This window comes from Crocuta crocuta, unplaced genomic scaffold (genome assembly GCF_008692635.1).
Source record: "Crocuta crocuta isolate KB4526 unplaced genomic scaffold, BGI_CrCroc_1.0 scaffold293, whole genome shotgun sequence".
NCBI classification, from domain to species: Eukaryota; Metazoa; Chordata; class Mammalia; order Carnivora; family Hyaenidae; genus Crocuta; species Crocuta crocuta.
This window is the reverse complement of record NW_027529436.1, coordinates 690,267-701,807: the sequence shown is the minus strand read 5'-3', so window position 1 is coordinate 701,807 and position 11,541 is coordinate 690,267.

Genomic DNA, 11,541 nt, shown 5'->3' with positions numbered 1-11,541 from the left:
ACGGTGAACACTGCTAGAGCTTACTTTGAGTTTGCTGTTGATGTGGGCCACAATTTAAATTTGACATTCATTACTGGGGAGGACCCAATTAGGTAACACATCATAAAAGCATCATGGGCTGGCAGAATTGCAATGAAGAGTTTCTTATTCACACATTTTTGTTCATTTTTGGAGGAGGCTGAGTTAGCACTCATTCTTTGTGATGTTAGAAGAAGGCAAACGAGAAAGTGACCCTTTGCTTTTGGCCAAAGTGAAAAAGAAACAACGTAGTGTTATACTAGCAGGTGGCTGAACATGAACCACAACTATGGAGTTAAAAAATTTTCCCTTCACTCTGTAGGGAAAAAAAATGCTGATATCTCATTTGGATGTTTTCTTTTTTTATTGCAGTATTATGCAAGGAAAGTGGTACTTAAAAAGCCATAATCCATCGCTAAAGGCATTAGTTTCCTTTTACAGTTCAGGTGCAAATGCAATATGCTATGAAAGACACGTTACATTCCTTGATGTTTCCTCTAATAAACAGAGTAGGGCAGTGGTCCACGTGAATGTTGAATCCCCAAAATTTTCAATTGGGAACTGAGGTGAAGACAGAGATTTAAAACCACAGGAGGAACTCCAAATACAGCGAACACAGTCCGTTATTAAAGGAGACACTTGCCTGCACAAGAGTAAACTTACTAAATGATTCTCTCTTTCCAGTTAGGTATTTAAGGAACAGTTTAAGTGCATGAAGAAATATTTTGTGGTATCAAAAAGCATTCGGATGTTTCAGCTGAGAAGTTTAATGGCCACCTTTTCAGAGACACTCAGGGATTTTCAGCAACTGGGTTAGAACCTACAGGCACATGTCGTGTGGCTAGCTGTCCTCTGCAGGCTCCCGGTACTACGCTGTAAACCTCAGTATTTTCTCTCTCCACCCTCGTTCCCTCAGTCTGCTCTGTTTATGTATGCAGGAGAGGCCTGTTGAGTGTGGCTGATGTCTCCCAGCTGTGGCCTCTCCACTCACCCTAATTTCTTTCTCCATAGCTCATTTGGACCCAAGCAGTGGTGAAATTGCTGACTGGTGAGTCTGTCCTGCCACAAAAGCCATAGGCAAGACATGGCCGTAACCAAAAGAGCATGAAGGATGGAAAACACCATCTGGACCGTGCGATTTAAATAGCATAACCCTCTCTTTTTTCATTTAAGAAAAATCAGCCATGCAGCCTTTTGTTGCTTTCTGCTGTGGCCGAAAACCACGTAGGTTGCAGTCCTCTGTTAGTGAAAGAAGAAGTCCAAGGGGACTCCAGAAGATGCAGTGCCCTCTTTTCAAGTTTTATGTTCAGCTTTTTTTGGCCCATATCTCTGTGGACCTTTCCTCTGCTCAGAGCACAGAAAGTGTCTCCCGACTGTACATCTGTCATCGATCACCCTGAGAGTACTCGCCATGCTTCCTGGGAATTTGAGTTCCAGTCCTCGGTAGGCGAGGAGAGTGTGTTTTCTGTTTAGATACAACCAATAACCCAAGAATGAGCAGGGCGTTTCGGAGAGTCCATGTTCATATGTGTTTAGGAGAAAAAAATACAGGAATACTTCTTTCTGATTCTTAACCAGATTTGATCATTCTTTGGCTTTTAGCCAGCCACGAAGATCCATGGCGTTACATTACTATATTTTGATAGTAGTACTTTATTTTATTTAAATTTTTTTTTATTTTTTAACATTTATTTATTTTTGAGAGGGAAAGGGAGAGACAGAGTGAAACTGGAGGAGGGGCAGAGAGACAGGAAGACGCAGAATTCTAAGCAGGCTCCAGGCTCTGAGCTATCAGCACAGAGCCCAACATGGGGCTTGAACTCCCGAACCGTGAGATCCTGACCTGAGCTGAAGTCAGACACTTAACCAACTGAGCCACCGAGGTGCCTCTCATAGTAGTATTTTATAACAAACGGTGATCTGGTTGCTTTTATTTTAATCAACAAGTAAAACCAAACTCTCTAGCCATGAGACTAATTAAATAATTGTGTTCTCAGTGATTTGAGTTCATCACAAATAGCATTCCTCTCTGTTGAGGGAGGTAAGAGAAGTATTGCCATGTGGTAAGGACAACTGGACTCGAGCTTAGAGACCCAGCTCTGGAACTAACCAGTTGTCTGACCTGAAGGAAATCACCTAACCTCTTTGACCTTAGTGCCCTCATTTGTGAAAGGAGAGTGAAGATCCTCTTCATTTCTGCAAAAGTCTTCCTAAATCTTCAGAAGGCACGTCGAGGAAGGAAGTAAAAATACATCGCTGCCATTTAATGATGCCTATGAAGGGCCAGCAACCTGGAGGAATAGATGAGATGCTCTACATGTATTGTCCTTTGCTGTCATTGAAGGGAGCAGGTGCGATTATTATGTCCATTTATAAGGGATAAAATGGAGACTTAGAACATTTAAGGGATTCCCTAATGTCACAAGAGGTAGAACAGAAATAAAAGCTCAAGCCTCTTCCACACCAAAGCCTCTCCCACACCAAAGCTCATCATTGTTGAGCATTGATTATGAACATAGCGGTTTCCGTACAGTATCCTGTGTAATTTTCAGAATAACACTGGAAGGTCGATATCATCATTCCTATTATGCAGATAAAGGAGGTGTAGCTTAAAACTTCAGGAACCTACCAAGAGTGACACGAAAGATGTGGAGCAGGAAGGCCAGGATTCATTCCTCAGCAGCCAAGATCTTTCTACTAGACCCGTTGAAAGCTTGGACATATTCAATATTGTTGGATAATTAGGTAGCATTTTGTTTACTTGTAGCTTTTGGAGTTCATTTCAGATTGGCACATTTAAATTCATTAAGCCAAATGTCAGGTAAGATCATGGAAAATGTTATTTGTTCCCATCATCTTTGGATAAGGCCATAGAACAAATTTAGGTTAAGCTCTAGGCCCCAAACAAAACATCGGATGATGTGAAGGATTGACAGGTGGTTGGGGAAGAATCAAGTCGTTAAGATCAGATCCACACTATTCATTTTTATAGAGTAGCCTTTTAAAAGTCAGATAACATAAGCATTATCTTTGGAAAATATTGCATACTATCTTGAAATCCAGAGATTATCACAAAACATCTGATCTCTCTTTTACTTTTTTCCCACAACAGTTTTTATAAAGGCATGAATGTAAATGAGCACTGCACACTGGAGCCTTATCAGCTGATTGTTATCTAAGATGGAGGCTGTAGGTGTTGAAGTAGCACATTAGTGTCAGCCAGAGCATGGCTACTCTGTCAAGAAGTGGAGTAGCATTTAGCTACTATCGTTGACGGTTTCCAAGCCAAATCGGAACCATTTGGGACGTGTTCAAAAAATTCATTTGGGGGCACCTGTGTGGCTCAGTTGGTTAAGCATCCGACTTCGGCTCAGGTCAGGACCTCACGGTTTGTGAGTTCGAGCCCCGCATTGGGCTCTGTGCTGACAGCTCACAGCTTGGAGCCTGCTTCAGATTCTGTGTCTCCCTTTCTCTGCCCTTCCCCACTCATGCTCTGTCTCTCTCTTTCAAAAATAAACATTAAAAAAAATTCATTTGCCTGGTCCTCCACGAGTTGTATTGAATAAGAATCACTACGGGGTAGCCCAGGGTACCTGCATTTTTTCAGAGCGCCTCAGATGTCACTGATATCCAACCAGGTCTGGGACCGTTTGGAATCTGGCCGCAAGCAGTCTCTTGAAGGACATCTCTGAAAAGGAGTAGGGGTGTTGCTCTCAGCTATATTTCTGGAAGGACCTTGGTATTTTAAGGAGGGCATAAAGAGAAAAGTCACCAGGCAGCTCACTGAAATGCCACTTTTTAAGACTGAGGCCCGAGCCACAGAAAAGGCTCTGAAATTAACTTGAGATTTTTTCTGCCTTGCTCAAAAGCATAATTCTTCTTCCATTTCTTCCCCCTTTCAAGGGAATAGACACTAACAATCTAGCCAATGCTTTATATTTTCTGCGGTTGGAGGGGGAAATGAAACAAAGAAAACATCTTGCTTTTCATTCTGAAAGTATGGTGCACTCCTTTCATGAGGAAACTTGCTTCAGAATGCACTGTAAGGAAAACGAAACATCAGTTTTCATGAATTCTCTTGAGAAATAGGTTTCAGAAATGTGTGCACCATATATCAAGATATTTTACTTCCTTTAGAGTCAAACCATATATTCTGATATGCTCTCAATTTCACAAAGTGCGTCAGTACTAAAGAACAAACATTTTGGTATTATTAATTTGCTTTAGATTTATAATGTCTTTTTCCATTATGTATACCATTTAGATTTCAATTTTTTTTCCATATTCTCTGAGCTGCAGCTAAGTAGGTTTGCCATGAGGTTTTTGTTTTTGTTTTTTTTTTGTTTTTGAGATGATGAGAAGGGCAAGAATTATATTTGGGTCAGTGCGTGCAAAGAAGGAATAAGAATTCTCTGTGGATTATAAAAGAATGAGTAGATTTTTACACAGACAAAGGAGAAACTAATATTGCAGATGTTCAGGATAAAACCAATTTCGGGGGAAAACTTAAATCAAAGAGTGTACGTTCTGTAAATTTTTGAAGTTAGGGTATACTTCATGTAAAATAAAACCTCCCCCCCCACAGCTAGTTATGATTAGAGTTGTTTCTTATCAGTTAAATTGGTTGGATAAGGAAGTACTAACAGCAGATCTAAGAAACAGTTTTCCTTTACCACTTTTCTTGTGAACAAGTTGGTTTAGTTGATGTGTCGTTTTCTAAGAGACGCATGGTCCAAGATCAGTATCTAATTTATGTGTAAGGAACATACATTAGTTTTATTTTTCAAGGCAAAGAGAAAATCAGAATGTTATGGAGTCTATTCCATTGATTTCAGAAAAATAAACATACCGACAGCACAAAATGCCTCCAGAAGGAAGAGGACTAATGACTGTGGGTCTGTTTGCTTTTAATCATTTAAATTCCAGCAGGGAAAAGTCCACTGGAAGGAATATTAAAATCCAAACTGAAATTGTCACTTAGAATGAAGTTCTTGGGAAACGGAGCAGGGTAGAGATTGACTATAAATTGTGAATAATGTAACACTGACTTAAGATTTAACTGTGTCTTCTACTTTCCAGGAGGCTGTCTGGATCAAAGTGATTCTCTGGAGAAATTGTACTTTGTTTCCAAAGCCCGTATCTGCTCACAATTGGTTTGTGTGGCAATCACAGCATGTGTTGAGTGTTCCTCTGTGTGTGTATTTGAGAAGTATCTCTCTGGCCCACTCCTGGCTTGCCAGCCATTCACAAGTGGCATCACTTACAGGGCTCTGAGTCAGGAAAGGAGCTTTTAATTGCTTAGAGTGATTCTCTCCTGTATATGCTTGAGCAAAGTGACCCAAAGATAATGTTCACCTTTAACTCAGATGAATTATGTCCCTTTAAAGAGTTTCCTTTCCCTGAGCTTAAGCAAAATACAAAAAAAAAAAAGAAAAAAAAAGGTCTTAAAAAAAAGACCTTTAAAAAGTCGAGAGGGAGACACAGAATCTGAAGCAGGCTCCAAGCTCTGAGCCGTCAGCACAGACCCCCACATGGGGCTTGAACTCACAAACTGTGAGATCATGACCTGAGCTGAAATCAGATGCTTAACCAACTGAGTCACCCAGGTGCCTTTCAAAATACTTTTTGATATGAGCCAATTGGCCTCACTTTATTCCAGGTCATATCCCCATCGAACCATAGCTGGCTTTTTTTTTTTTTTTTGAAAATACTTAACCCCCAATCTGTAAAGAGAATTATATTAGGGAGCATGTTAGTCTAAGAAAAATTTATCTTTGCTACCAGTAAAGTCAATTATTAATTTATGCTTTATGATTGCAAGTAATATTTTCACATTAGGAAGACAACATGAAGAAAAAATGTTATTGCCTAATGAATTCTAATAATCTTATGACAAATTATTTACCATATGAAAGAATACTGAATGAATAGAATTTGGAGTTACTTCAACTACTTGAGGAGAATTTCTCCTTTGTGTTGTGGTCTGGATGACCAGGTGCCTTCTAATCTATGTACAAGCTTCAGCCACAGTCAGCAATCAGCACTTCCTAACTCAACTCACACCCTTTGGATATGTTCAAAGTCCCTGGTGACGACACAGTCATTAAGCTAATACCTCAGTGAAACAAACAAGCCAGTAAATTTGTGGGAATGTTAAGGTCAACAAGGGCACAACACATCAGGCTTTGGGTTGGGCACCTATTATTGAGTCCTTATGCACATGAGAATCTTCTAGAGTGCAGTTATGGTACTGGTTCTTTAAGTTTTCTGGGGATTGATGGTCCCAACAAAATCATGAAAAGCTCACTTTTACTAAAAATATCACAATGTATGAGTTCAAACCATTGCATACTAGAAATATGTAGAGATGGAAGTTCACATAGTTTTCCATAGAGAATTAAGTATTCATTGGAAAGAAAAGAAAAAGCAACCTGGATGTTGTCTCTCCCTTAGAACCGTCTATGAAGGAGTTTAGGCAGGAACTCAGATCATAGAGCATTTTTATCGTTGAAGATTCTCTGCCTCTTTATTTAATAATTCCAGTGTTGGTTCATTCTAAGCCATGTTTTCTTTTCTTTTTTTTTTTTTTCTGCAAGGCAAGACCTGAATGGAGCTACTGTGTGTGTGTGTGTGTGTGTGTGTGTGTGTGTGTGTAAATGTTTTAAGAAAGGAGTCCTTGTATACTAACTGTACAGTTCAGGAAGTGAATGAATCTAGAAAATGGTTCTTAGACTTCGTGACTAGAAAAAGTTTAAAAAAAAAACATAATCACTAGACAAATAAAGTAGAACATTGGGATTTTCTGAGGTTTTGTGAAAAATTTAGAAATTGATAAAGCATTAGGGGATCCTATCTTGTTAATGGAAATAAAAATGAAGCAGGTGGATAATGTGGCCAAAGATTCAGGGCTGTATTTTCCACTTTCAACATTTTGGTTTCCTTATTTTTAGTGTAACAAACTGTTGTGGTTAAGGCTTGAGTGTTGGTTTTAATGTTTAATGAAAGTTATATATTTTCCCTTCAAATATATAATTTTAAAAGACTTGCTTCATGCTTAGGTACAATCGTCTTGCATTGCAGAGCCAATTTTTTTTTCTCAACAGAATGCATCTGTGATTATTATATGATGGGAAAATAGTTTACAGGAAAAGTACTTTCCCTCAATAAGTCTTTCCTGAACAGTCCTTCTTGTATAGCTTCTGCTCTGGTAGGAGTTCTTGTAGGAAGTCGATCACACTTTATATGGCCTGCTCATTTGAGTAAAAATGCAGTTCTTGAGTGACTACCTCTAATTGGTAAGAGAAAAACTATAAATAGTGACCCTACCTGAAAAGAGCACCTAATGCACTTAAAGCAAAGTAAGTGCTAAATAAATCTTCCAGCCTGGTTCTGCACATGCTTGCCACTTATGTACATCATACCCTATGATACAACCCCAAATCATAATAACTTGCCTTATAGCACCGATTGATTTGTTTATGTATTTACTTCCTAATTTTTAATGTTTATTTTTGAGAGAGAGAGAGAGAGAGAGACCAGAGCAAGTAAGGGAGGGGCAAAAAGAGATGGAGACATGGAATCTGAAGTAGGCTCCAGGCTCTGAGCTGTCAGCACAGAGCCTAGTCTGGGGCTTGAACTCACCAGCTATGAGATCATGACCTGAGCTGAAGTTGGACACTTATCCAACAGAGCCACCCAGGTGCCCCAATTGATTTGTTTGAAGCATAGGTTATAACAAATTAACTTGTTCTTTTGGGGTTTGTACATTTGGAAATGCTCAAGTCTGTTTTATATTTTATGAAAATATACCTTCCTCTGCTCCTAAATGATCAGTTTCTCTTCTTCCTCCAAAGTTATTTTTGACTCTAACATATTCAGAAATAAAAAAAAAATTGGGTTCAAAATTAAATAGTTATGGTCACCTTATCCAGGGTACTGGTTCTGAGGCGATGTAGTTCTTTGAGGGGGTGTGGTTTAAGCACACAATTATATCTCCTTTTGAAGAACAGAAAGAACCCTCAGAATACCTGAGTAGCCTTAGGAAGTATAACAAGCAGAGGATGACTCCCAAAGTCATCCACCTCCTAATCCTCATGACCTGTGAATATGTTACTTTGCATTATGAAAATGAGTTAAGGTTGCCAATGGAATTAAATGATTAATCAGCTGACTTTAAAAGAGGGAGTTTATATTGGATTATCCAGGTGGATTCAATGTAATCCAAATGGCTTTTAAAAGTGAAAGAGGGAGGCAGAGAGATGGAGATCAGAGCAATGTGACAGGAGAAGAAATCGACCCACTGTTGCCGACTTTGAAGACAGAGGAAAATGCCACAAGCCAAGGAATGCAGGTGGCTTTCAGAAGCTGGAAAAGACAAGGAAGCAGATTTTCTCCTGAAGGGAATGAATTCTCTTCGAGAGCATCTGGAAAGGAACCCAGCTCTGCTGACACAGATTTAACCCGGTGGGACCCAGTTTAGTTTTCTGACCTACAGAACTGTAAGGTAGTACATTTGTGTTGTTTTATGCGTTATGTGATTGTTGCAACAATGGTAGAAAATGAATACAGGAGGTGTCTCATCCCAAATCTTGCTTTGCTAATTCATCTCTCTCAAGTGTGATATGAGTGGACTCTGATTTAGTTAAAGGCAAAGGTGAGGGTGAGCTAGTGTTCACCCTCACGCTTCCAACAACTACCACATTCTTAGCACTAAGGCATTCAGAGTCGGTGAATACCTTCATGAAATTTATACACTTCATCCCTGGCTACATGCTCATAAGATTGAGCTGCATGTTCAATTCCTTAATAGATTTTGGAAATATGTTTAGTGGTTTTAGTTACACTAAATGGTATGACTAACTGAATTACATTTTCAAAAAATGGTTTTTAATTTTGAACAATTTTGTCCCACTTTATACACTTATGATTGGCCAACTGGCAAATAAAATAATCCATTTCCAAGACCAGGAAGTTCCCATTTTGTTTTAGCTGTGTAAACATAACAAGGAAGGGAAGATGGGAGTTAAGGTAGTTGGGGAGGCAGGGAGAGAGAGAGGGAGATTGATTATCAGAAGATTTGACAATTAATATCCTAACCCCAGTCAATCTTGGTAGGAAAAGGCTCAATTACGCAGTATGGGTTGAGGAATAGTTTTGCTGTCAAAGAGCTTGTATTTGTTGTGATTGAATGTGATTTAGGTAACCCCAGTGGAATGGGAAAGTCAGATAAAGTTGAGATTTGACTGGGTTTGCATGACCAATAACCTTTCCAATTTAATAGAATAAATAGTGCCTCTATGTGTGCTTAACATACTGACATTATCTATACCGGAATGAACTATTTTTGAAGGAATGGAAGGATTTTCTGAAATCATGTTAAGGAAGTCCTGTGACATAATAGCACTGGATCATCTGGATTCAAATATATCAAAGGCAGGGTGTAAAGACCTGCTGGGATTAGCCTAAGGTACCGGTGACGGTCCTGTCTTTCTGTTTTTGTATGATAATGATGTCTTACTGTATAGTTTGTGAATGGAATCTACTATAATCTGATAGGAAATGGCACGTAGAAAAGCCATTTAGAATTTTTCTCAATTTTTAAGTCATTAGTTCATTATGTGTGCATATGTGTCTAAATATTTTCCTCATCGTAATTTCACTAGTAGATTAATACTATTAGACTTTGAAAGCATTTACAGAATTGAAATAATTTTTGAGGTTTTCAAAATTATATTTAGGAAAATGTGTCAAGGGCATCAACAATGGTGATTTGGAACGTGTTGATGCTTTAAAGTATATTTTAGCATTACAAATTAAGAGAAAGAAAGAAAATAAATGTGCCAAGTCTTTTAGCTTTTCTGTATAGGCCAAGATATACGGCTAGGGGCATTGACTATATGAAAAGGATATGGTTGATGGGCCAATGTACCTTCATATTTTGTGGCACACTTACTCCTTTGAAATTTTGATGACACCTATGGTCCTCCTCCTTAGAATCAGGAACATACATACACACAGGCACACACACATTTGTATATAATATCCCAGAAAGCTCAGGTAGTGCCTGAAGCCCATTCATGAGTTTGCAAGGGTAGGAATGTGTTCTTTAAAGTATGTGGCTTTTGGGGCGCCTGGATGGCTCAGTTGGTTAAGCGTCCGACTTCAGCTCAGGTCATGATCTCACAGTTCGTGGGTTTGAACCCTGCATCAGGCTCTGTGCTGACAGCTAGCTCAGAGCCTGGAGCCTGCTTCAGTTTCTTATCTCCCTTTCTCTCTGACCCTCCCCTGCTCTCTCTCTCTCTCTCAGAAATAAATTTAAAAAATTTTTAAAAATAATAAAGTATTGTGGCTTTCTTATCTGTAAGTACACTCATACAGTCATCTTGAACTTTGGTTTCTCAGGAGACTTCAGGAATCTGGCACTTCTGTATTACAAGGAATGAATTATTTGGGCACGTGGTAATTCAGAATTTTAGCCAGCTTACGATCTAACTTCAGGTAGATCTAGGTAATTATTTTCTGCTTGAAGTCTAGGGTTTTAAAGAAAGCAGAGAGTTTTCGTTGGAAAGTGACTTCTAGAACTCAGACTAAAGAATTCAGATAAAACCAAAGATTATGAAGTAGAAACAGATTTTAATTTCCTCAACCAGATTTATGAATGAAATTTGACGCGGGTGGGAAAGAACAAGAGAGGTCTTTATTGCTATCTCATCAAGGCCAGCAGGGTTGCGTGTTTGAGAGGTCTGTCTGGGGATTCTAGATGTACTGGAGGAGGTCCCAAAAAACTGGGCACCAAAGTACTGGGCCATGGATTTTGAAAATGATTGGTCAAGAGATGGAGAAGGGGGGTGGTGGGGAGAATGACCTAGCAATAGACATTGTGGCTGACTTGATCTCAAGCCTTGATCTTTGGATTTAGGTGATTTTTATGCAGTTTCTCTGGTATTGGGACAAAAGGCAGGCTGGGTTGACCTCACAACTAGGAACAAGTCTGTAACTCTGGCAAGGATAGAAAAGCAATGCTAATCTGGGTTCTTTTGGAAAAGCACATGCATTTGTGTATGTAGTCTATATGTGTCTAAATTAAGTCATCTATATGAGCAGGCAAATTCTAGCATGACCTAATGTGACTTACTCTGTGGAAGTCTTCTGGATTACTCCTTTTTCCCTAATTAAAATTATTAGTAATGTGACTGAGAAAGAAGAGTTCTAATCCTCAGAAGAATTTCTGATGACCTTTATCTTTGAAGAAGATTTTTGCGAATTCCTGAAAGATTTCACCAGGGACTCCGGTTCCTAACTCCAAGATTTTGTGGCTGTTCTTTGATCTTGTTCTGGCATCAACCCAAATGTGGAACTTGGCCTCTTTCTTTACTTTGCATGCACACACACACACACACATGCACACACACACTCAAATATTCACGAACATTCATCTTTGAATCAAGGCTTTGTAGTGTAGAGCTTACATTGCTGATAGTTTTAAGACATGAAGATTTAATATATTTCAGCAATTCAGTTGAA